At 49.8% G+C, this 25,853-nt stretch overlaps 1 protein-coding gene across 4 annotated transcripts in view; it reads right to left on the bottom strand.

Annotated features, from left to right (window-relative positions):
• LOC123773148 (uncharacterized) overlaps positions 1 to 25,853 on the bottom strand; it is a 284,850-nt gene that overhangs the window by 67,152 nt on the left and 191,845 nt on the right. The gene's annotated exons all lie outside the window — the stretch shown is intronic.

The following is a 25,853-nucleotide window of genomic DNA, read 5'->3' as shown; positions in this document are numbered from 1 at the left end:
TCCTATTGGTGGTTACGGGAAGGGGGGGGGGGAAGAGTAGAGGGAAGGGAACTATCAGGGTGAAAGCACCAAGCCTAGAACACTAGAATTATCTACTTTTTATCTAGAAATTATCTAGAAAACTAGATAGTTTTCTTCAAGGAGTGTCGGACCAACCGGGGTATGTGGGCCTGCGGGCCGCTCCAAGCAACAGCCTGGTGGACCAAACTCTCACAAGTCAAGCCTGGCCTCGGGCCGGGCTTGGGGAGTAGAAGAACTCCCAGAACCCCATCAAGCAGGCAAGCCATTACGACTATATAGCACTGGGAAAGGGTCAGGATAAGGATTTGGAATGGAACTGTGGGGGCGGGATGGGCATAGTGTCCAAGCACTTGTAGACGGTCGGGGATTGAACGCCGACCTGCATGAAGAGAGACCATCGCTCTACCGTCCAGCCCAAGTGGTTGGGACAAGATGGCGATGGAAGTAGGAGGAGGCAGGACATGAAATTTATAACAGTAATTAGTTGTGAGAATTGTAGACAATTGAACTGTTGTGTGTGACCGACCAGACTGTCAGATATTGGCTGTTGCATTCAGTGGTTATTCACAGACTTGTACTTAACTCGTACCTGTCGCCTGCCTGGTTGGGGGTTTCAAATGCCGCGCGGGAGATTCAAAACCTCCGGGGTCTGTCCTCTGATTGGCTAATTCATATTCCCACAAAATATTCGTTAGACACAGAGTGAACAACGGCTGGGGAAACAACCTGTCCTCTTAAAAAGAACGTCGCTTTTGGCCGTTTGCCCGTATGGCCGAATTTGGACGTAATTTGAAATTGAAAAAAAAAATGAAAATAAATTTGGGATTTTTTTTTCAACAACAGTAAGTTAAGGGTCCTCTGATAGGTTAGGTGGGCAAAAAATTCTCATAAAGTTTCAAAACGTTATGAAAAACGTTAATTTAAAGTGTCCTCTTATAACCTCTGCGGGTACGCCGGCCGACTCAATAGAAAACGGAACAGAACGTCACTTTTGTGAGTCGATTTCATTTCAAATTACGTCCAAATTTAGCCATAGCGCACATACCAGCCAAAAGTGACGTTCTTTTTAAGAGGACGGGTTGGGGGAAACGCTACCATCGTCGTCCTCGTCGACCCTAACAGCAATTAAATTCTAGGTCAATTCTAGGTACATGGAGTAAGCAGGCTCAGGGCTCAGTTACACACGAGTAATCGGACCTGGGGCCAGATTCACGAAAGCACTTACGCAAGTACTTACGAACGAGTACATCTTTCCTCAATCTTTGACGGCTTTGGTTACATTTATTAAACACTTTACAAGCATGAAAACTTGCCAATCAACTGTTGTTATTGTTATAAACAGCCTCCTGGTGCTTCGGAGCTCATTAACTGTTTAATAATTGTAAACAAAGCCGCCAAAGATTGAGAAAAGATGTACAGGTTCGTAAGTGCTTGCGTAACTGCTTCGTGAATCTAGCCCCAGGCTTGGCCTATGCTGGCAAGAACGGTCCTTAGAACATCTTAGATTAAAATGCAAAATAAAAAAAGAACTTAAAAACCATTCGTATTTACATAATTACACCATAGATTGCCAGCTCCTGACAAGGACTCTGCAAGAACCACACAGGTGCTACACAGGTGCCTTACCTGTAAAGATAGCAAGACGATAGACGTCTTGATGAGATAACACAACATCTGGCAGTCTCTCAACACATGTTATCATAGTACTTAGTGGAGCCCTGTGGGGGGGGGGGGGGGGAGACGATATCTCACAGCCATCGGGCGCCACTTCAGGGCACCTGGGTACTCACAGGTGGGTCTGGGGCTCTCGTCAACATGCCCACTGGCACGGGGATTATACCCATTTCAGGAGCACCAAATGGGAATACTTGGAACATACCTGGGAAGGGTTTCTAGAGTTCTGCCCCCGAGCCCAGCCTGAGGCCAGGCTCGACAGGCAGGGATGTGAGTCAGGGCCAACAGGCTCCTCTCTATAGTCTCTCTCACTCACACAGTCTCTCTCACTCTCACAGTCTCTCTCTCACTCCCACAGTCTCTCTCACTCATACACTCTCTCTCCCACAGTCTCTCTCACTCCCACAGTCTCTCTCACTCACACAGTCTCTCTCACTCACACAGTCCCCCTCTCTCTCCCACAGTCTCTCTCACTCACAGTCTCTCTCACTCACACAGTCTCTCTCACTCTCAGTCTCTCTCTCACTCCCACAGTCACTCTCACTCTCACAGTCACTCTCACTCACACAGTCTCTCTCACTCTCACAGTCTCTCTTACTCCCACAGTCTCTCTTACTCCCACAGTCACTCTCACTCATACAATCTCTCTCCCACAGTCTCTCTCACTCCCACAGTTTCCCTCACTCCCACAGTCTCTCTCACTCCCACAGTCACTCTCCTACAGTCTCTCTCACTCCCACAGTCACTCTCCCACAGTCTCTCTCTCTCCCACAGTAACTCCTCCCTTCATCCCTCCCTCCCTCCCACATTCCATTACTCGTGGAAATACATCCAAGGATTAATATCCTCACGGCCCGGTCTTTAGTCAGGCAGCCTGGTTTATGGATTGGTCAGCTAGGCTGTTAGGGGCCGCGGCTTGCAGATATGAATTACATCTTTATTGACCAGTTAATCTATGGAAGTGTTTACCAAGTTGCCTCTGTAACACCGAGAGGAGGGGGGGGGGGGGAGGAGGGAGGGGGGTTCGCCCCGTTAACCTCTCATGTGTAGAGGTTGTGTAAACTGTTTACATGATGGTGTGTAGTCAGGCGGACAAGATAGCCACACAGCATGTAGTCTCAAGTGTAATTGTTCCGTACACTGATAGTTAAGCTCAATGTCACGCTTGATTGGCTCCTCAGCTCAAACTAATCCCAAGATGACACTAGACGGCTCTGAGATGAGTTGCCCAATACACTCAGACCTTCTTGGACGTTGACGTCATCGACAAGGGTAAGCTCTCAACCAATGAGCAGCCGCGTATCTTCTGTGATTCGTGAATGGCCACTAACTCTATACATCAGCCAATAAGCGGCCGTCATTATTCCTATACATAAATTGTGTTGTTAACAAGCAGTAAGTTGTAGCAGTAGTTACTTGTTCATGGCCAAACAGCCAATTAATGGCCTGGTTGGTTAAAATTGGGTATTTTATGTAATGCTCTAATTATCATAGGTGGCTGGTTACCTGGTTGATGGGGTTCTGGGAGTTCTTCTACTCCCCAAGCCCGGCCCGAGGCCAGGCTCGACTTGTGAGAGTTTGGTCCACCAGGCTGTTGCTTGGAGCGGCCCGCAGGCCCACATATACCTGGTTGATGGGGTTCTGGGAGTTCTTCTACTCCCCAAGCCCGGCCCGAGGCCAGGCTCGACTTGTGAGAGTTTGGTCCACCAGGCTGTTGCTTGGAGCGGCCCGCAGGCCCACATATACCTGGTTGATGGGGTTCTGGGAGTTCTTCTACTCCCCAAGCCCGGCCCGAGGCCAGGCTTGACTTGTGAGAGTTTGGTCCACCAGGCTGTTGCTTGGAGCGGCCCGCAGGCCCACATACCCACCACAGCCCGGTTGGTCCGGCACTCCTTGGAGGTGGCTGGGTGAAATGTCTCAGTTGGGTACCAGTTAGGTATTCCTGAGCTCGTTCCTTATTGGGGTTATCCATGGTCTGGTTGGTATTGCTGGTGGTCTCGTAGTTTGGGTGGTCCGAGTTCGAGTCTCCCACGACCGGTATAAACTGTTATTGACTTGGATATTACTTACTAGTTCTAAGACTATATTGTTTCACAGTGTGACTCCGTACAGCTCCGTCGCCAGAAGCAACACAGCAGTCACGGTTAACATGCAACACTGATCATCTAGTCACGTGTGTGTGTGTGTAGTAGTCACATGTGTGTGTGTGTGTGTGTGTGTGTAGTAGTCACATGTGTGTGTGTGTGTGTGTGTGTGTGTGTGTGTGTGTGTGTGTGTGTGTGTGTGTGTGTGTGTAATAGCCACATGTGTGTGTGTGTGTGTGTGTGTGTGTGTGTGTGTGTGTGTGTGTGTGTGTGTGTAGTAGTAGTCACATGTGTGTGTGTAGAAGTCACAAGACTTTCACTTTCCAATAGAAAGTACATTGATTTTTCTCACGTGTCTCTTTATTGCAAAGAACTCGATACAGAAACAAATCTATGTTGCACTCCTTGCCCCATCTTTCTCATAGAGAAATCTGCCACATTATTCCAATACATATTTTTATAATAATGTAGAATATATATTATTATTGTTGTTTTTGTTATTTATTGCTTTACTAATTTTTATTTATATAATTGTGTGGCGGGAGTATAGACACAATACAAGGGCCGGTGCCGGCGCGGCCGCAGTAGCCAGGCGTAAGTACCGCCCAGCCCGTGTTCCAATTAGGTCAAATTAGAGAGCGGCTATGGTTGCTCACTGGGTCTATGTACCCCCCAGTGGTGTGGTGAAGCTGTACCAATGGTGTAGGTGTAGCTGTACCAGTGGTGTAGGTGTAGCTGTACCAGTGGTGTAGGTGTAGCTGTACCAGTGGTGTAGTGTAGCTGTACCAGTGGTGTAGGTGTAGCTGTACCAGTGGTGTAGGTGTAGTTGTACCAGTGGTGTAGGTGTAGTTGTACCAGTGGTGTAGGTGTAGCTGTACCAGTGGTGTAGTGGAGCGCAGGCGGGAGAGATACATAATAATTTACACGTGGAAAATATTAGAGGGGCTGGTCCCAAACCTGCACACAGAAATAACACCACATGAGACCAGAAGGCATGGCAGGATGTGCAGAATACCCCAGCTGAAGAGCAGAGGTGCAACAGGTACTCTGAGAGAGAACTCTATCAACATCAGAGGCCCGAGACTGTTCAACACGCTTCCATTACACATAAGGGGCATAACTGGCCGACCCCTCACAGTGTTCAAGAGAGAACTATCAACATCAGAGGCCCGAGACTGTTCAACACGCTTCCATTACACATAAGGGGCATAACTGGCCGACCCCTCACAGTGTTCAAGAGAGAACTATCAACATCAGAGGCCCGAGACTGTTCAACACGCTTCCATTACACATAAGGGGCATAACTGGCCGACCCCTCACAGTGTTCAAGAGAGAACTATCAACATCAGAGGCCCGAGACTGTTCAACACGCTTCCATTACACATAAGGGGCATAACTGGCCGACCCCTCACAGTGTTCAAGAGAGAACTATCAACATCAGAGGCCCGAGACTGTTCAACACGCTTCCATTACACATAAGGGGCATAACTGGCCGACCCCTCACAGTGTTCAAGAGAGAACTATCAACATCAGAGGCCCGAGACTGTTCAACACGCTTCCACTACACATAAGGGGCATAACTGGCCGACCCCTCACAGTGTTCAAGAGAGAACTATCAACATCAGAGGCCCGAGACTGTTCAACACGCTTCCACTACACATAAGGGGCATAACTGGCCGACCCCTCACAGTGTTCAAGAGAGAACTATCAACATCAGAGGCCCGAGACTGTTCAACACGCTTCCATTACACATAAGGGGCATAACTGGCCGACCCCTCACAGTGTTCAAGAGAGAACTGGATAAGCACCTCCAAAGGATACCTGATCAACCAGGCTGTGACTCATACGTCAGGCTGCGAGCAGCCGCGTCCAACAGCCTGGTTGATCAGTCCAGCAACGAGGAGGCCTAGTCGTCGACTGGGCCGCGGAATGCTGAGCCCCGGAATCACCTCAGAGTTAGGTAGCTGTACCAGTGGTGTAGCGTAGTGTAGCTGTACCAGTGGTGTAGCGTAGTGTAGCTGTACCAGTGGTGTAGCGTAGTGTAGCTGTACCAGTGGTGTAGCGTAGTGTAGCTGTACCAGTGGTGTAGCGTAGTGTACCTGTACCAGTGGTGTAGCGTAGTGTAGCTGTACCAGTGGTGTAGCGTAGTGTAGCTATACCAGTGGTGTAGCGTAGTGTAGCTGTACCAGTGGTGTAGCTGTACCAGTGGTGTAGCGTAGTGTAGCTGTACCAGTGGTGTAGCGTAGTGTAGCTGTACCAGTGGTGTGGCGTAGTGTAGCAGTACCAGTGGTGTAGCGTAGTGTAGCTGTACCAGTGGTGTAGCGTAGTGTAGCTGTACCAGTGGTGTAGCGTAGTGTAGCTGTACCAGTGGTGTAGCGTACCTCTTGTAGTGATTTTGTGGCCTAGCTGCTACAGTGACGTAATACAGCCGGTGCAACTACAGCTGTAGTGGCATTTGGGTGATGCTGTTGCAGTCATCTAAATACAGGAGAGGGGGGGGGGGGCGGGGTGGTCGTGACCACACACACACACCCACAGGAAATACATTCGCGGGCCAGAGATCCGACGACACAAAGAGTTACATAGACCAGGGAATCATCAACACTGAGAGGTGTTCCGGTACCTTTGATAACAGGGCTATGGTCTGGCCGGGTTCCCCCTTGCTGCATGGGTAACCCCTTGCTGCATGGGTAACACCTTGCTGCATGGGTAACACCTTGCTGCATGGGTAACCCCTTGCTGCATGGGTAACACCTTGCTGCATGGGTAACCCCTTGCTGTATGGGTAACACCTTGCTGCATGGGTAACACCTTGCTGCATGGGTAACACCTTGCTGCATGGGTAACACCTTGCTGCATGGGTAACCCCTTGCTGCATGGGTAACCCCTTGCTGCATGGGTAACCCCTTGCTGCATGGGTAACCCCTTGCTGTATGGGTAACACCTTGCTGCATGGGTAACACCTTGCTGCATGGGTAACACCTTGCTGCATGGGTAACACCTTTCCAGCCGGCCACATGGCCTCCATCTACTCGTCCACACTCGTGGGTCACACCTATTATTGTCATGGTTGATATTGGCCACCACAACAAATGGGGAAAAATGGAACAATTTGGGGAAAAATGGAACAACAATGGGGAAAAATGGAACAATTTGGGGAAAAATGGAACAACAATGGGGAAACAATGGAACAATAGAGCAGTATCATACACGGGAGGCAAATGGAACAAAGGAATTCAGTATCGTTCAAATATAATGGTATTTATATATATATAAATATATATAAATTTACATATATATGAATATATAATTTAGGGAGGGTTTAACAGACAAACCTGACAGCGTAACGAGGAGGTTCACAATTAAATAAACTGACCTGTATTTACAATGGTAAAAAAGTTACACACACACACACACACACACACACACACACACACACACACACACACACACACACACACACACACACACACACACACACACACACACACAGACACACAGACAGGAGAGATACCAGAGAACCAGGAATGAGTACGTCAGGGTGAGAAGAGAAGCAGAGAAAATTTTTGAAAATGATATAGCAAACAAAGCCAAGACCGAACCAAAGCTACTCCACAGTCACATCAGAAGGAAAACAACAGTGAAAGAACAGGTATTGAAACTTAGAACAGGCGAGGACAGGTATACAGAGAATGACAGAGAGGTGTGTGAGGAACTCAACAAGAGGTTCCAGGAGGTCTTCACAATAGAACAGGGTGAGGTCACTGTGCTAGGAGAAAGGGAAGTAAACCAGGCGGCCTTGGAGGAGTTCGAAATTACGAGAGAGGAGGTCAAGAGACACCTGCTGGATCTGGATGTTAGAAAGGCGGTTGGTCCAGATGGGATCTCACCATGGGTACTGAAAGAGTGTGCAGAGGCACTTTGCTTGCCACTCTCCATAGTGTATAGTAAATCACTAGAGACGGGAGACCTACCAGAAATATGGAAGACGGCGAATGTGGTCCCAATATACAAAAAGGGCGACAGACAAGAGGCACTGAACTACAGGCCAGTGTCCTTGACTTGTATACCATGCAAGGTGATGGAGAAGATCGTGAGAAAAAACCTGGTAACACATCTGGAGAGAAGGGACTTCGTGACAAATCGCCAACATGGATTCAGGGAGGGTAAATCTTGCCTTACAGGCTTGATAGAATTCTACGATCAGGTGACACAGATTAAGCAAGAAAGAGAGGGCTGGGCGGACTGCATTTTCTTGGATTGTCGGAAAGCCTTTGACACAGTACCGCATAAGAGGCTGGTACATAAGCTGGAGAGACAGGCAGGTGTAGCTGGTAAGGTGCTCCAGTGGATAAGGGAGTATCTAAGCAATAGGAAGCAGAGAGTTACGGTGAGGGGTGAGACCTCCGATTGGCGTGAAGTCACCAGTGGAGTCCCACAGGGCTCTGTACTCGGTCCTATCTTGTTTCTGATATATGTAAATGATCTCCCGGAGGGTATCGATTCATTTCTCTCAATGTTTGCGGACGATGCTAAAATTATGAGAAGGATTAAAACAGAAGAGGACTGTTTGAGGCTTCAAGAAGACCTAGACAAGCTGAAGGAATGGTCGAACAAATGGTTGTTAGAGTTTAACCCAACCAAATGTAATGTAATGAAGATAGGTGTAGGGAGCAGGAGGCCAGATACAAGGTATCATCTGGGAGAGGAAATTCTTCAGGAGTCAGAGAAGGAAAAAGACTTGGGGGTTGATATCACGCCAGACCTGTCTCCTGCAGCACATATCAAGCGGATAACATCAGCGGCATATGCCAGGCTGGCCAACATACGAACGGCATTCAGAAACTTGTGTAAAGAATCATTCAGAACTTTGTATACCACATATGTCAGGCCAATCCTGGAGTATGCAGCCCCAGCATGGAGTCCATATCTAGTCAAGGATAAGACTAAACTGGAAAAGGTTCAAAGGTTTGCCACCAGACTAGTACCCGAGCTGAGAGGTATGAGCTACGAGGAGAGACTACGGGAATTAAACCTCACTTCGCTGGAAGACAGAAGAGTTAGGGGGGACATGATCACCACATTCAAGATTCTGAAGGGGATTGATAGGGTAGATAAAGACAGTCTATTTAACACAAGGGGAACACGCACAAGGGGACACAGGTGGAAACTGAGTGCCCAAATGAGCCACAGAGATATTAGAAAGAACTTTTTTAGTGTCAGAGTGGTTGACAAATGGAATGCATTAGGGGGTGATGTGGTGGAGGCTGACTCCATACACAGTTTCAAGTGTAGATATGACAGAGCCCGATAGGCTCAGGAATCTGTACACCTGTTGATTGACGGTTGAGAGGCGGGACCAAAGAGCCAGAGCTCAACCCCCGCAAACACAACTAGGTGAGTACAACTAGGTGAGTACACACACACGCAATGCATTAGGCAGTGATGTGGTGGAGGCTGACTCCATACACAGTTTCAAATGTAGATATGATAAGAGCCCAGTAGGCTCAGGAACCTGTACACCTGTTGATTGACGGTTTGACCAAAGAGCCAGAGCTCAACCCTCGCAAGCCCAACTAGGTGAGTACACACAAGCGGTTAGCAAAGCAGCGGTCTGGGACTAGATTCACGAAGCAGTTACGCAAGCACTTACGAACGTGTACATCTTTTCTCAAACTTTGGCGGTTTTGTTTACAATTATTAAACAGTTAATGAGCTCCGAAGCACCAGGAGGCTGTTTATAACAATAACAACAGTTGATTGGCAAGTTGTCATGCCTGTAAACTATTTAATTAATAAATGTAACCAAAGCCGCCAAAGATTGAGGAAAGATGTACACGTTGGTAAGTGCTTGCGTAACTGCTTCGTGAATCTGGCTCCTGGTTCGTAAGTACTTGCGTAACTGCTTCGTAAATCTGGTCCCTGGTTCGTAAGTACTTGCGTAACTGCTTCGTGAATCTGGCCCCTGGTTCGTAAGTACTTGCGTAACTGCTTCGTAAATCTGGCCCCTGGTTCGTAAGTACTTGCGTAACTGCTTCGTGAATCTGGCTCCTGGTTCGTAAGTGCTTGCGTAACTGCTTCGTGAATCTGGCCCCTGGTTCGTAAGTACTTGCGTAACTGCTTCGTAAGTACTTGCGTAACTGCTTCGTAAATCTGGCCCCTGGTTCGTAAGTACTTGCGTAACTGCTTCGTGAATCTGGCTCCTGGTTCGTAAGTGCTTGCGTAACTGCTTCGTGAAGAGGTCAGTCACACACGTAGTTAATAACTCCTCTCTTGAAGAGTGTATGGTGAATGTCAAACAAGCTTTTTGAAATATTTCTTGAGTGTTTGTACACTCTTGGTGGGTAGCAACAGCAGATCTCCCCCTCCCCCCTGTGGGGGGTTGTATATAGAGGGCCTGTAGGAACATAGGAAAGAGTACGGTACACCGGGATCGAGAGCGGGGCTGTGAAGAACATCTCAGCCAGGGAGAGACAGATAGCTTAAGGTAATGTGTGTGATCTCTGAGTTTTGTTCCATGTCCAAAGTTCTTAACTTTTTGCCAGTGTTAGGGTAGGATTTATAATTGGTGATTGACATAATTTTGGTCTCAATAAACTCATGTTAAATTTCCCGTCTGTGTCAATTGTTGAATCCTCTTAGCCTTTTGGATATAGTGGCTGACAACCGTTTTCATAATTAATGACAGTCATAGAAAGTACTCTCCAAGTCAAGCAATGTTTCTTGCCTCGTTGCTTGATATAGTCTCAATGGTCAAAGGCAGATGGTGGCAGCGTATTTAATCCTTGTGTTAGCATTTCCTTATTGGCAGTGTATCTTTTGGTTCCGGTGTAACCATCATATGTCAGCTCACATTACCGTGTTTTATAACAGTGTTATCAAGTGCAACCGATGAGGAAGTGTTACTCAGGATTAGTAGTGTTCCATTATAGTGGTGTTCCATCATTGTAGTGGTACATTTTAGGGTGGTGGTACAATATAGTGGTGTTACACTAGACCCAAACGGCGCCATCTTCCAAGACGTCTGGGGCCAGATTCACGAAAGCACTTACGCAAGTACTTACGAACCTGTCCATCTTTCCTCAATCTTTGACGGCTTTGGTTACATTTATTAAACAGTTTACAAGCATGAAAACTTGCCAATCAACTGTTGTTATTGTTATAAACAGCCTCCTGGTGCTTCGGAGCTCATTAACTGTTTAATAATTGTAAACAAAGCCGCCAAAGATTGAGAAAAGATGTACAGGTTCGTAAGTGTCTGCGTAACTGCTTTCGTGAATCTGGCGCCTGACCCTGGCTGCTCGTGTCTCATAGATGTCAACCTTCAGTTAAACACATTCTGAATAACGAGAAAGTATCCAATTGAGCCCCTCGTGCATCTTAGTTAAGTGCCCAACCGTTTCCGCGCGTGTACCTGGTTGATTACCCTTACCAAAGGGGGGGTTGTGTTGGTGAGTGACCATGTGGGAGTATTGTCATGTGTGGCAATACTCTGCTCCGTTCAGACACATACACACACCTGGCCGCCTCGGACTGCCCACATGTGTAGCCGCCACTGTGTCGGAGGGCGGGAAGGTTATAGCGCAGACTGCAGACAGCAGCAGCAGCAGCAGGTGAGGCAGCAGGCAGCAGACGGTGTGGGGGGAGGGGGGGGATGGGGCCGGCAGGTGCTTGTCGGGAGTCAAGCAGCAGCTCAGGGCCTCCGCCTTCACCAGCTGTCTTCGTGTTCCATGTTACACAAAGTATTGCTTGTGCTAGTTGCTGCTATCTGTTCTTGAGATCTTGAGGTTATCTTGAGATAATTTCGGGGCTTTAGTGTCCCCGCGGCCCGGTCCTTGACCAGGCCTCCACCCCCAGGAAGCAGCCCGAGACAGCTGACTAACACCCAGGTACCTATTTTACTGCTAGGTAACAGGGGCATAGGGTGAAAGAAACTCTGCCCATTGTTTCTCGCCGGCGCCCGGGATCGAACCCAGGACCACAGGATCACAAGTCCAACGTGCTGTCCGCTCGGCCGACCGGCTCCTTGTGATATCTTATTTTTTGTCTGCCTCGCTATCTCGAGATGGTTTCCGGGGGACCGGTGTCTCCCCGGCCCGGTCTCTGACGAGGCGTCCTGGTTGATTAGATTGTCGTCTAATTGTCTATCTTGAGATGATTTAGGGGCTTAGCGTCCTCGCGGCCCGGTCCTCGACCAGGCCTCCTTTTTGTTACCCCCCCCCCCACCTCCCCCAGGAAGCAGCCCGTAACAGCTGTCTAACTCCCAGGTACCTATTTACTTGCTAGGTGAACAGAGGCATCAGGGCGAAAAAAAACTCTACCCATTTGTTTCCGCCTCCACCGGGGATCGAACCCGGAAAATCAGGACTACGAATCTGAAGCTGTGCCCACTCAGCTGTCAGGCCCCTTTAGGCACAAGACGCAGGATACTACAGCCAGGTTGATCACTATATTACTCATTGGAAATCCCTGTTACTCATCTGCACGACAGATTTCCAACCATGAGCCCCTTGTTCAATACTTCCTTATTCTGAACATGTTATCTTGTTCTAACTTGCCTTATATTATGTTCTCTGTTCTATCCTGCGTTATTCTACGTTCTTTGTTCTATCCTGCCTTATATTATGTTCTCTGTTCTATCCTGCCTTACACTGAACATCTGGGGACCGGCATGCTACGACAGAGAGACAGGTGCAAGCGCTAGGACGCTCTAACGGTAGCTTAGAGCCTTCTGAAGCGTTCTTCACACTGCAGGCTTCTGTCAGACACTTACTGACACTCCAAAACTATAAATATGCAGCCTGTCTATCCTCCTCTGTCCCGGCTTAAATTACGGCGACCTCTCGTGCTCTGAGGCTTGTGAGGGCGTACGGAGGTCCCTAACATCTCTCCAGATGATCAACTAACCTCTTTCTTACAGTCTTTTAACTGATTACACACACAGATCACACTAACGTGATGCATCAAATGAACAAATCCACAAGGGCCGTGACGAGGATTCGAACCTGCGTCCGGGAGCATCCCAGACACTGCCTTAATCGACTGAGCTACGACAGGGTTAAAAGAGTTGAAACCGAAGTTCTACTGAACTTACTGGATCCCGTAGCCTCTCCGAGGCACAAACCAGGATTTTACACAACTCTCCCCTGCACCCGATCCAGTAAGTTCAGTAGAACTTCGGTTTCAACTCTTTTAACCCTGTCGTAGCTCAGTCGATTAAGGCAGTGTCTGGGATGCTCCCGGACGCAGGTTCGAATCCTCGTCACGGCCCTTGTGGATTTGTTCATTTTTTCTTTGATCTTGCATGGTTTCTCGCCAGGGGGAACTGGTCTATAGTTTAGCGCCTCTTGGCGGTTTTTAATTTGATATATTAGCGCAACATTTGTCGTGCTTAAGTCTTCAGGTAGCGCCTCTGTTTCCACTTTACTGATGTTATCTTGAGGTTATCTTGAGATGATTTCGGGGCTTTAGTGTCCCCGCGGCCCGGTCCTCGACCAGGCCTCCACCCCCAGGAAGCAGCCCGTGACAGCTGACTAACTCCCAGGTACCTATTTACTGCTAGGTAACAGGGGCATTCAGGGTGAAAGAAACTTTGCCCATTTGTTTCTGCCTCGTGCGGGAATCGAACCCGCGCCACAGAATTACGAGTCCTGCGCGCTATCCACCAGGCTACGAGGCCCCTAAACTGTTTGGAACTGTGTGGTCCCACGGCCTCCGTCGTCTCCGGATCAAGCAACTGCTTCCTCATTTCGTGTGTGGTAATCTCAAAGAGGCCCGGTTCCGCGTGGCTTGATACCTGGCCCCTCAGTTCCGGCAGCTCTCCTCCTTCTGTTTTGAAGACCTCTTGGGATAGTTTGTTTAGTTCCTCACACGAAGAAAGTCATACTGGACCAGAATACTAAACTCGTTACGTCAATATTGATTGGCCTGTGAGCAGTCATGTGGAAGACCTCACCCTCACCATCACAACACAATCATTCTCACAAGTCCTCGCCCTTCACCATCACAACACAATCATTCTCACAAGCCCTCACCCTTCACCATCACAACACAATCATTCTCACAAGACCTCACCCTTCACCATCACAACACAATCATTCTCACAAGACCTCACCCTTCACCATCACAACACAATCATTCTCACAAGACCTCACCCTTCACCATCACAACACAATCATTCTCACAAGACCTCACCCTTCACCATCACAACACAATCATTCTCACAAGACCTCATCCTTCACCATCACAACACAATCATTCTCACAAGACCTCACCCTTCACCATCACAACACAATCATTCTCACAAGACCTCACCCTTCACCATCACAACACAATCATTCTCACAAGACCTCATCCTTCACCATCACAACACAATCATTCTCACAACTGCACACCTCATCTAAATGCTCAATGACATTTGATAATTTATATTCATTTAAGGTTATCTTGAGGATATCTTGAGATGATTTCGGGGTTTAGTGTCCCCGCGGCTCGGTCCTCGACCAGGCCTCCACCACCAGGAAGCAGTCCGTGACAGCTGACTAACACCCAGGTACCTATTTTACTGCTAGGTAACAGGGGCATAGGGTGAAAGAAACTCTGCCCATTGTTTCTCGCCGGTGCCTGGGATCGAACCCGCGCCACAGAATTACGAGTCCTGCGCGCTATCCACCAGGCTACGAGGCCCCCTATCTTGTTCATCACCATACTGCAGACTCCCAACCCAGAGAGCCCAGGCTCCACCACCGCGACAGATCCGAGGCGTTTGGGCACGATGCCTTTCACCTCATGCCTCCGTACAACGAGTAGGACCATGCCTGTTATGGGTGGCATCCCGTGCAAGGTGGGAAGTTAGTAGCAGTCTGTTGGTCCAAGCTCTCACAAGTCGAACCGGGCCCCGGGCTTGGGGAGTAGAAGAACTCCCACAACCCCACCCAGGTACAATCCAGGTAGCTGATCTAGGCTCGGGGCTCCCGACACCAGGGGACAGGTCCTCAAGGTATATGTGTGGGGTGGTCCTACATGGTCTCCATGTAGGACCTTACATGCTGCTCTGTTTCAATGACAAACGAACACTTTAGCTTCGATAAAGGTCTAAAGTGTATACGTGATCAGCCTGACTATTGTGTCCATGCTGGACTGCGCGTGTGGCAAGCACCAACAGTCAGAGTGAGCGGGTCGTCTGCCAGGAGGAGGGAAGCGTGTGCCAAGATCCCTGGCACAGATCTTAGGTGAGAGTAGTTAAGATCATTAACAATGGGTCCAGCAGTGATCAACACTGCCAGGAATTACCTCATCTCGCCCCCCCCCCCCCGTATCTCTTCTCCCTCCCTCTCCCCTCTTACCCCCTCCCTCTCCCCTCTTACCCCCTCCCTCTCCCCTCTTACCCTCTCCCTCTCCCCTCTTACACCCTCCCTCTCCCCTCTTACCCCCTCCCTCTCCCCTCTTTGTCCTTCACATATGAGTCAGAGGATTCAGCCTCTCGGTCCTGCCCTTCTCCCCTCACCTGTCCCCCTCCCTCACCACCACCACCATCACTAGGGCTGCACCACCACCATCACCACCACCACCATCACTAGGGCTGTCACCACCACCATCACCACCACCACCATCACTAGGGCTGTCACCACCACCACCATCACTAGGGCTGTCACCACCACCATCACCACCACCACCATCACTAGGGCTGTCACCACCACCACCATCACTAGGGCTGTCACCACCACCATCACCACCACCACCATCACTAGGGCTGTCACCACCACCACCATCACTAGGGCTGTCACCACCACCATCACCACCACCACCATCACTAGGGCTGTCACCACCACCACCACCACTACCAGCATTACACAAGAATGGGGGTTAGACCAAACGGAGTTTCTACTCCTCCTACACACTTTCCCTCATCAAAAAACATGATCCCATTACATATATGTAGCAACAAAGCCATGAATACACATTAGAAATGAGTCTAGTTAGAAGACACGGTGGCACAACTTCCGCCAAACATAATTGTAGTAGCAGAGACAAAACTAACGAGCATAATAGGGGAATGTGAACACCCAGTTAATAAGGAAGACGGGATGGAGATAGGATTGTCCTGACACAATAACACCTGTATTTCCGACTAAATGGTAATGACTGCCACCATTAAGAACAGTGGGGACCACCAATATAGTGGTGAGCGCTGGTACAACTGCCCCACTAAGTTCCAGAAAGCCACAGCCACGACGCTTGCCTGAGAGTAAGAGAAGATGCAGCTTGAGTGGGATAATGGGACCATTAGTCCCGTCCCACGGCATTACAATCTTAGTGAGGGCGAAGGTTCTAATGCTGAGGGATTTTAACCACAGGGAAATAGACTAGGCAACGAAGAATCCTCATGAGAGTGAGGATACGTGAGGGATACGTGAGGATATGTGGAGGATACGTGAGGATATGTGGAGGATACGTGAGGATACGTGGAGGATACGTGGAGGATACGTGGAGGATACGTGAGGATACGTGAGGATACATGGAGATCATCATTGCTGCACACACACACACACACACACACACACACACACACACACACACACACACACACACACACACACACACACACACACCCACACACACACACACACACACACATACACACACACACACGTCTCCAGCCAATGAATCAGGGGTTTGACAAGGAGAGAAGAGAAGCACCTCCAGCCTCTTAGCCCCAGGGTGGTCCTAAAATAAGGCACACGTCCAGAACCTTGATAACGACGACCACTCAGCCACCGTGTTCCATACCTGAACTTGAAAGGAGTTGGAGCGAAGAAACAGGTTTGGGACTGCCAGACGGGATGTGAGATGAGGGATGTTCAGATGGGATGAGAGATGGGATAAATCTTCAGGAAAGCCCCCAAGGCATCCCCAGCATCAGTTTTCTGAGACCGGAGATACACTGCTGTGTATAATCATATACAGAACCGGACATACATATATACACAGTCTAACTGTGTATATGTATGTCACATACACTAACTGCTTTCACCCAGCCTCGTTAACAATTACCATAACGTAGGTGTTGTTAAGATTCTCTACCTGGAACAAAAAATTCCAAGCAGCACGGGCTATGGTGAGCCCGAGTTGCTGTCTCCTCACACACACACACACACCGCTTCCCTTCCCTTACCCCCCACCCCCCCACCTCCCCAACCACCACAATACCCCCCCCCCCCTACCCACACCATCCCCCCCCCCACTGTTGTATCAGCTGCTCTCAGACAACACAAAAAACTTATCATGGAAAGCCCCCCCCCCCTCACCTTTACTCTCGCATCTGGTACAAAAAAGACAAAATAACATTATTATTTCCCTTTGTCTTAAAGCTGCACACACAAAAACTAAGCTTCTATTTGTATAACTGTATTTACATATATAATACATATATACGTAAGCTTATACATACAAACGAGCCAAATTCTACATATGTATAGTGTAAAATGTTCTGGAAATTCAGGCAATACATGTATGTACTGCACTAGGCATAGGAGACATATGTAGCACATAAGCGTACTATACTAAGCCTACAAGGGGCTTGCCGGCTGAGTGGACAGCGCTCGGGATTCGTACATGTATAATACATGTATACGTAAGCTTATACATACAAACGAGCCAAATTCTACATATGTATAGTGTAAAATGTTCTGGAAATTCAGGCAATACATATGTGTACAGTACATATATGTAATGTACCTAGTATAGTACATGTGTACTGCAGTACATATGTGTACTGCACTAGGCATAGGAGACATATGTAGCACATAAGCGTACTATACTAAGCCTACAAGGGGCTTGCCGGCTGAGTGGACAGCGCTCGGGATTCGTAGTCCTGAGGTTCCGGGTTCGTTCCCAGGTGGAGGCGAAAACACATGGGTACAGTTTCTTTCACCCTAATGTACCTGTTCACCTAGCAGTAAAAAGGTACATAGGCGTTAGACAGCTGCTACGGGCTGCTTCCTGGGGATGCGTTTTCACCTTGTTGTATTCACTTAGTTGTGTTTGCGGGGATTGAGCTCTGCTCTTTCGGCCCGCCTCTCAACTGTCAATCAACCAATCAACTGTTACTAACTACTAACTAATCTTTTTTTCCACACACACACAGGAAGCAGCCCGTGACAGCTGTCTAACTCCCAGGTACCTATTTACTGCTAGGTAACAGGGGCATCAGGGTGAAAGAAATTCTGCCCGTTTTGTTTCTGCCATTACCGGAGATCGAACCCGAACCCTAGGATTACGAATCCAGAGCGCTGTCCACTCAGCTATCAGGCCCCCCAAATCAGCCAGTGTGTGTATGTGTTAGAGAGAAATGTATGTAGGAGACACAATAGAGGAAAAAATAGATTGGTTAGAAAGGCGGAGTCCAAGAGCTAATAGTTCGCAACCCGCTCTGGCACTAGACAGCACATATATGACTTATTGCTTATAGTCAATATTTGACTTATGAATAAGTACATATGTGGTATAACAGCTCGATTCTTCAGACATAGTCAATACACAGCTCCCTACATCACCATTATTCCTGAGCCAATAGGCTCAGGAATCTGTACACCTGTTGATTGACAGTTGAGAGGCGGGACCAAAGAGCCAGAGCTCAACCCCCGCAAACACAACTAGGTGAGTACAACTAGGTACTCACCAGCTGAGTACTACAAATAGATGAGTACAACTAGGTACTCACCAGCTGAGTACTAGGTGAGTACTACAACTAGATGAGTACAACTAGGTACTCACCAGCTGAGTACTAGGTGAGTACTACAACAAGATGAGTACAACTAGGTACTCACCAGCTGAGTACTAGGTGAGCACTACAACTAGGCGAGTCCAACTAGGTACCCTACCAGCTGAGACCGGGTAGAACACACACAGTAAAGTCTGGTTACTGTGTGTGTGACAGAATGATCAATTAAGTATCAGAATGATCAATTAAGTAGAAGAAATTGATAATCAGGGGACAGAGGGGGAGTGTAGAGGCCCGGGGTCACTCACCAGGCCGCTGGCAGCCACGGCCCGGACCGTGCTTAAAATAAAATATCAAATTTGCATAATATGGCAGAAATGTTGTCAACCGCAAGCCAGCTGAACTGATTAAAAATGTCGGAATTTTTGGGTGAGGATGTGAAGAGGGAGGGGGAGGGGGAGGGGGGGGGGGAGGGGAGGGGGGAGGGGGAGGGGGAGGGGAGGGGTGGGGGAGGGGTGGGGGGGGAGAACAGGTGGGGTAGGGGGGTGGGGAGCCGTGAGACAGACAAACTGGTCTTTAAACCCAGATGGAACAGCTGATCCGGGTGGGGAGGGGAAGGGGGAAGGGGGAGGGGGTGGCAAGGTTGTGGTGGCAAGATAGGGGAAGGGGGGGGGGGTGACGGGAGGGGGGGGGGGGAGGCAGGTGCCGGGTTCACCTGCCTCACCACCACCTGCCTCCCACCACACCTGCCCACACACACACACTTGTGTACACACATATATACATAGGCAAATGAATTTACATGTATATACATTAACACACACAGCTGAAGCGCTCTGGGGTCGTAGTCCTAGGGGCCCGGGTTCGATCCTAGGCAGAAACAAATGGGCGGTGTTTCTTTCAACTTGATACCTCTGTTCACCTAGCAGTAAAGAGATACCTGGGAGTTAGACAGCTGCTACGGGCTGCTTCCTGGAGGAGGGGGGGTACTCACCTATTTGTGCTTGCAGGATCGAGCATTGACTCTTGGATCCCGCCTTTCTAGCTATCGGTTGTTTACAGCAATGACTCCTGTCCCATTTCCCTATCATACCTAGTTTTAAAAGTATGAATAGTATTTGCTTCCACAACCTGTTCCCTAAGTGCATTCCATTTTTCCTACTACTCTCACGCTAAAAGAAAACTTCCTAATATCTCTGTGACTCATCTGAGTTTCAGCTTCCACCCATGTCCCCTCGTTCTGTTATTATTACGTGTGAACATTTCAGTATATTTCCACTCTCAATTCCCCTGAGTATTTTATACGTTCCTATCATATCTCCCCCTCCCTTCTTTTTCTAGTATCGTAAGGTTCAGTTCCTTCAGGCGCTCTTCATACTCCATCCCTCATAACTCTGGAACGGGGGATGGGACGTCGCAAACCTCTGAACCTTTTCCAGTTTCCTTATGTGTTTCTTCAGGTGGGGACGCCATGATGAGGCGGCATACTCTAAGATTGGTCTCACGTAGGCAGTGTAAAGCGCCCTAAATGCCTCCTCACTTAGGTTTCTAAATGATGTTCTAACTTTTGCCAGTGTAGAGTACGCTGCTGTCGTTATCCTATTTATATGTGTCTCAGGAGTTAGATTAGGTGTTACGTCCACGCCCAGGTCTCTTTCGCGTGTCGTCACAGGTAGGCTGTTCCCCTTCATTGTGTACTGTCCCTTTGGTCTCCTGTCACTGTGTGTACTCACCAAATTATGCTTGCGGGGGTTGAGGTCTGGCTCTTTGGTCCCGCCTCTCAACTGTCAATCAACTGGTGTACAGATTCCTGAGCCTACTGGGCTCTATCATATCTAGAGCCCAGTATATATATATGTGTGTGTGTGCGTGTGTGTTTGGGAGGGAGAGAGAGAGAGAGAGAGAGAGAGAGAGAGGAGAGAGAGAGAGAGAGAGAGAGAGGAGAGAGAGAGAGAGAGAGAGAGAGAGAGAGAGAGAGAGAGAGAGAGAGACAGACAGACAGACAGACAGACAGACAGACAGACAGACAGACAGACAGACAGACAGACAGACAGAGAGACAGAGAGAGACAGAGAGAGACAGGCAGACAGAGAGAGAGAGAGAGAGAGAGAGAGAGAGAGAGAGAGAGAGAGAGAGAGAGAGAGAGAGAGAGAGAGAGAGAGAGAGAGAGAGAGAGAGAGAGAGAGCGAGAGAGAGAGAGAGAGAGAGAGAGAGAGAGAGAGAGAGAGAGAGAGAGAGAGAGAGGAGAGAGAGAGAGAGAGAGAGAGAGAGAGAGAGAGAGAGAGAGAGAGAGAGAGAGAGTGAGTAACGAGGCTCAGATCAGACCAGGGATTCACCAATCACACATACGAGAGTTATCCCTCTTACGTTGAGCACGGAGATTTAAGTCTTCATTTACGACAGAGTTCACGACCATCAAAGCGCTACGAACTCCCCCGTAATAATAACACTAGATCGAGGACGACTTCCCCTTCCCCTGTCCCTTCCCTGGCCCTCCCTCCCCTGCAGGTAGACCAGGGTTGACAGGAGCCAGCGTTGTTACGGGCTCACCATAGCCCGTGCTACTTAGAACTTTGCTCCAGGTAGCGAATCTTTAACGACAACAGCCAGCGTGGCCAGGTGTACAGAGTGCCGGCGGGGGCCGGGCGCTGCACACCAGTATTGAGTTAAGAGTGTTGATTTAGAAAGTTGATATGGTGGCTGACCGGCCAATATTGACATGTACTCACGCTTACCTATCACCCTATTCCCTCTCCTCTATCCCCCCCCCCCCTCCGTGACACACACTCCTTCTTATGCCTCGTTTTCCTTCTCATGCTGTAGAGAAGTTGAAGGACTGAAGGGAGAAGAGAGAAGGGGGAGACTCAAGACATGTGAAGAGCATTAAGCCAGTCGGAACTGAAGTGATGGTGATAGATCTTTTCCTCTATGGTCTGTTAACTAGGCGGAGGAAATGTGGGTTAAGTCAGCCAGGTCCAGAACTGTGTATATTGGTACTTAGTCAGAGGCCCGCCCGCACGCCCGCACGCACGCACGCACGCCCGCACACACACACGCACGCACGCCCGCACGTACGCCCGCATCTCATCCAAAGGGACAGTACGTCAAGAAACAAGCAACTATTGGTGGAACGTACAAAAATGGACGGTTCCCGTCTCAAAAGTTAACGTTTCGTTTCGCTAATTTTGTATAGGACACGATTAAAACAAACTAAAAACCAGACTGAAACATGTATTGGTTTAGTATATCACACACACATATATTAGGACTAAATTGGCGCATATTAAACATAAAATTGTTTATTTAGGCCTACGCACCCAGGCTGTTGCTTGGAACGGCCCGCAGGCCCACATACCCACCACAGCCCGGTTGGTCCACCAGGCTGTTGCTTGGAGCGGCCCGCAGGCCCACATACCCACCACAGCCCGGTTGGTCCACCAGGCTGTTGCTTGGAGCGGCCCGCAGGCCCACATACCCACCACAGCCCGGTTGGTCCACCAGGCTGTTGCTTGGAGCGGCCCGCAGGCCCACATACCCACCACAGCCCGGTTGGTCCACCAGGCTGTTGCTTGGAGCGGCCCGCAGGCCCACATACCCACCACAGTCCGGTTGGTCCACCAGGCTGTTGCTTGGAGCGGCCCGCAGGCGCACATACCCACCACAGTCCGGTTGGTCCACCAGGCTGTTGCTTGGAGCGGCCCGCAGGCCCACATACCCACCACAGTCCGGTTGGTCCACCAGGCTGTTGCTTGGTGCGGCCCGCAGGCCCACATACCCACCACAGTCCGGTTGGTCCACCAGGCTGTTGCTTGGAGCGGCCCGCAGGCGCACATACCCACCACAGCCCGGTTGGTCCACCAGGCTGTTGCTTGGAGCGGCCCGCAGGCCCACATACCCACCACAGCCCGGTTGGTCCACCAGGCTGTTGCTTGGAGCGGCCCGCAGGCCCACATACCCACCACAGCCCGGTTGGTCCACCAGGCTGTTGCTTGGAGCGGCCCGCAGGCCCACATACCCACCACAGCCCGGTTGGTCCACCAGGCTGTTGCTTGGAGCGGCCCGCAGGCCCACATACCCACCACAGCCCGGTTGGTCCACCAGGCTGTTGCTTGGAGCGGCCCGCAGGCCCACATACCCACCACAGCCCGGTTGGTCCACCAGGCTGTTGCTTGGAGCGGCCCGCAGGCCCACATACCCACCACAGCCCGGTTGGTCCACCAGGCTGTTGCTTGGAGCAGCCCGCAGGCCCACATACCCACCACAGCCTTGCTTATTCTACTATGCAAATTAGGGACCTGTCCCTCCAGTATCTTCCATGTATATAATATTTGGTATCTCTCTCGTCTCCTTTCTAGAGGGTACATTTGGAGAGCTTTGAGACGATCCCAATAATTTAGGTGCTTTATCGCGTCTATGTATGCCGTATATGTTCTCTGTATTCCCTCTATTTCAGAGATCTCTCCTGCTCTGAAGGGGGAAGCGAGTACCGAGCAATTAGAGTACCCATCAATTAGAGTACCGAGCAATTAGAGTACTGAGTAATTAGAGTACCGAGCAATTAGTGCTGTCCCGTCTCAAGCCGGGACAGCACTAGTGATTTAAATAGTATTAGCATTGCTGTGGGATCCCTGGATTTGAACGTTCTCATGGGTTGTGAGGCAGCATGGAGGGTTGTGAGGCAGCATGGAGGGTTGTGAGGCAGCATGGAGGGTTGTGAGGCAGCATGGAGGGCTGTGAGGCAGCATGGAGGACTGTGAGGCAGCATGGAGGACTGTGAGGCAGCATGGAGGACTGTGAGGCAGCATGGAGGGTTGTGAGGCAGCATGACGGGCTATGAGGCAGCATGGAGGGCTGTGAGGCAGCATGGAGGACTGTGAGGCAGCATGAAGGGCTGTGAGGCAGCATGTAGGACTGTGAGGCAGCATGGAGGACTGTGAGGCAGCATGGAGGACTGTGAGGCAGCATGGAGGACTGTGAGGCAGCATGGAGGACTGTGAGGCAGCATGGAGGACTGTGAGGCAGCATGGAGCACTGTGAGGCAGCATGGAGGACTGTGAGGCAGCATGAAGGGCTGTGAGGCAGCATGGAGGACTGTGAGGCAGCATGGAGGACTGTGAGGCAGCATGACGGGCTATGAGGCAGCATGGAGGACTGTGAGGCAGCATGGAGGACTGTGAGGCAGCATGGAGGACTGTGAGGCAGCATGAAGGGCTGTGAGGCAGCATGGAGGACTGTGAGGCAGCATGGAGGACTGTGAGGCAGCATGGAGGACTATGAGGCAGCATGGAGGACTGTGAGGCAGCATGGAGGACTGTGAGGCAGCATGGAGGACTATGAGGCAGCATGGAGGACTGTGAGGCAGCATGTAGGACTGTGAGGCAGCATGGAGGACTGTGAGGCAGCATGGAGGACTATGAGGCAGCATGGAGGACTGTGAGGCAGCATGGAGGACTGTGAGGCAGCATGGAGGACTATGAGGCAGCATGGAGGACTATGAGGCAGCATGGAGGACTGTGAGGCAGCATGGAGGACTGTGAGGCAGCATGGAGGACTGTGAGGCAGCATGGAGGACTATGAGGCAGCATGGAGGGCTGTGAGGCAGCATGGAGGACTGTGAGGCAGCATGACGGGCTGTGAGGCAGCATGGAGGACTATGAGGCAGCATGGAGGACTGTGAGGCAGCATGGAGGACTATGAGGCAGCATGGAGGACTGTGAGGCATCATGGAGGACTGTGAGGCAGCATGGAGGACTATGAGGCAGCATGGAGGACTGTGAGGCAGCATGGAGGACTGTGAGGCAGCATGGAGGGCTATGAGGCAGCATGGAGGACTGTGAGGCATCATGGAGGACTGTGAGGCAGCATGGAGGACTATGAGGCAGCATGGAGGACTGTGAGGCAGCATGGAGGACTATGAGGCAGCATGGAGGACTGTGAGGCACACTATAAGCAGTATACACCGTCCCTCACCGTGCTCACCGTGTTAGAGGTCGCGTGATATGCTCATATTTCGTTTTTCTACCGTGTTAATGCACCGTAGTTCCCCCCCCCCCCTGTACCATTTTCTGTTGTGTTGCACTGTACCCGGACCAGCGCTGTATTACCATATACCTGCTTGATGGGGTTCTGGGAGTTCTTCTACTCCCCAAGCCCGGCCCGAGGCCAGGCTTGACTTGTGAGAGTTTGGTCCACCAGGCTGTTGCTTGGAGCGGCCCGCAGGCCCACATACCCACCACAGCCCGGCTGATCCGGAACTTCTCTTAGAAAACAGTCCAGTTTCCTCTTGAAGATGTCCACGGTTGTTCCGGCAATATTTCTTATAGTCGCTGGGAGGACGTTGAACAACTCTGATGTTTATACAGTGTTCTCTGATTGTGCCTATGGCACCTCTGCTCTTCACTGGTTCTATTCTACATTTTCTTCCATATCGTTCACTCCAGTACGTTGTTATTTTACTGTGTAGATTTGGTACTTGGCCCTCCAGTATCTTCCAGGTGTATATTATTTGGTATCTCTCTCGTCTCCTTTCTAGAGATTACATTTGGAGAGCTTTGAGACGATCCCAATAATTTAGGTGCTTTATTGCGTCTATGCGTGCCGTATATGTTCTCTGTATTCCCTCTATTTCAGCAATAAAGATGGTACATCATGGTACAGAAATTTACAGCATCATCAATAATGCATTAAGATATTCCTGATCAGCCGAACTATGATGTCTAAATTAGGCTCCGAACTGACGAGTGGCGCTCCACGTAACATTTCTTCATGTAAACCGCAGATGAAGAAGTTCCTGCAGGATGTGCTGGATCAACCAGATTTTGATGGATGCAATAGGCCTGCGGTCCGCGCCAAGCCAAAGCCTTGCTTGGCGCAACTTATCACAAGACAAACCTGACCCCAGGGCCTGGCTTGCAGGAAGAACTCTTGAAACAGACAACAGGTATCTTGAGGTTATCTTGAGATGATTTCGGGGGCTTTAGCGTCCCCGCGGCCCGGTCCTCGACCAGGCCTCCTTTTTGTTACACACCCCCAGGGAAGCAGCCCGTAGCAGCTGTCTAACTCCCAGGTACCTATTTACTAGTAAACTTCAAAAAAACACTCAAATATCACATCAATTTCAAAAATTAAAATAACTGACAAAGAAGAACTCTCCAAAGCGAGAGCCCCAGCGGCACGACCGTGGCGTGAAGTACAGCCAGTACTTCAGGTACTGCTAATAGGTCCGTCCACTGATGGGACTCCCATAACGACCGTAATCTCTCAAGAGACCTCCTTAAGAGGCGGCGACTTCAAAAGTTCGCCTGAGACGCCAGTGACTGTCGACTGGGGGAGACCGGACCCAGGGAGCTGGA

The sequence above is a fragment of the Procambarus clarkii genome, chromosome 81, assembly GCF_040958095.1.
Source record: "Procambarus clarkii isolate CNS0578487 chromosome 81, FALCON_Pclarkii_2.0, whole genome shotgun sequence".
In the NCBI taxonomy this organism is placed as follows: domain Eukaryota; kingdom Metazoa; phylum Arthropoda; class Malacostraca; order Decapoda; family Cambaridae; genus Procambarus; species Procambarus clarkii.
This window is presented reverse-complemented; position numbering and strand designations above follow the sequence as displayed.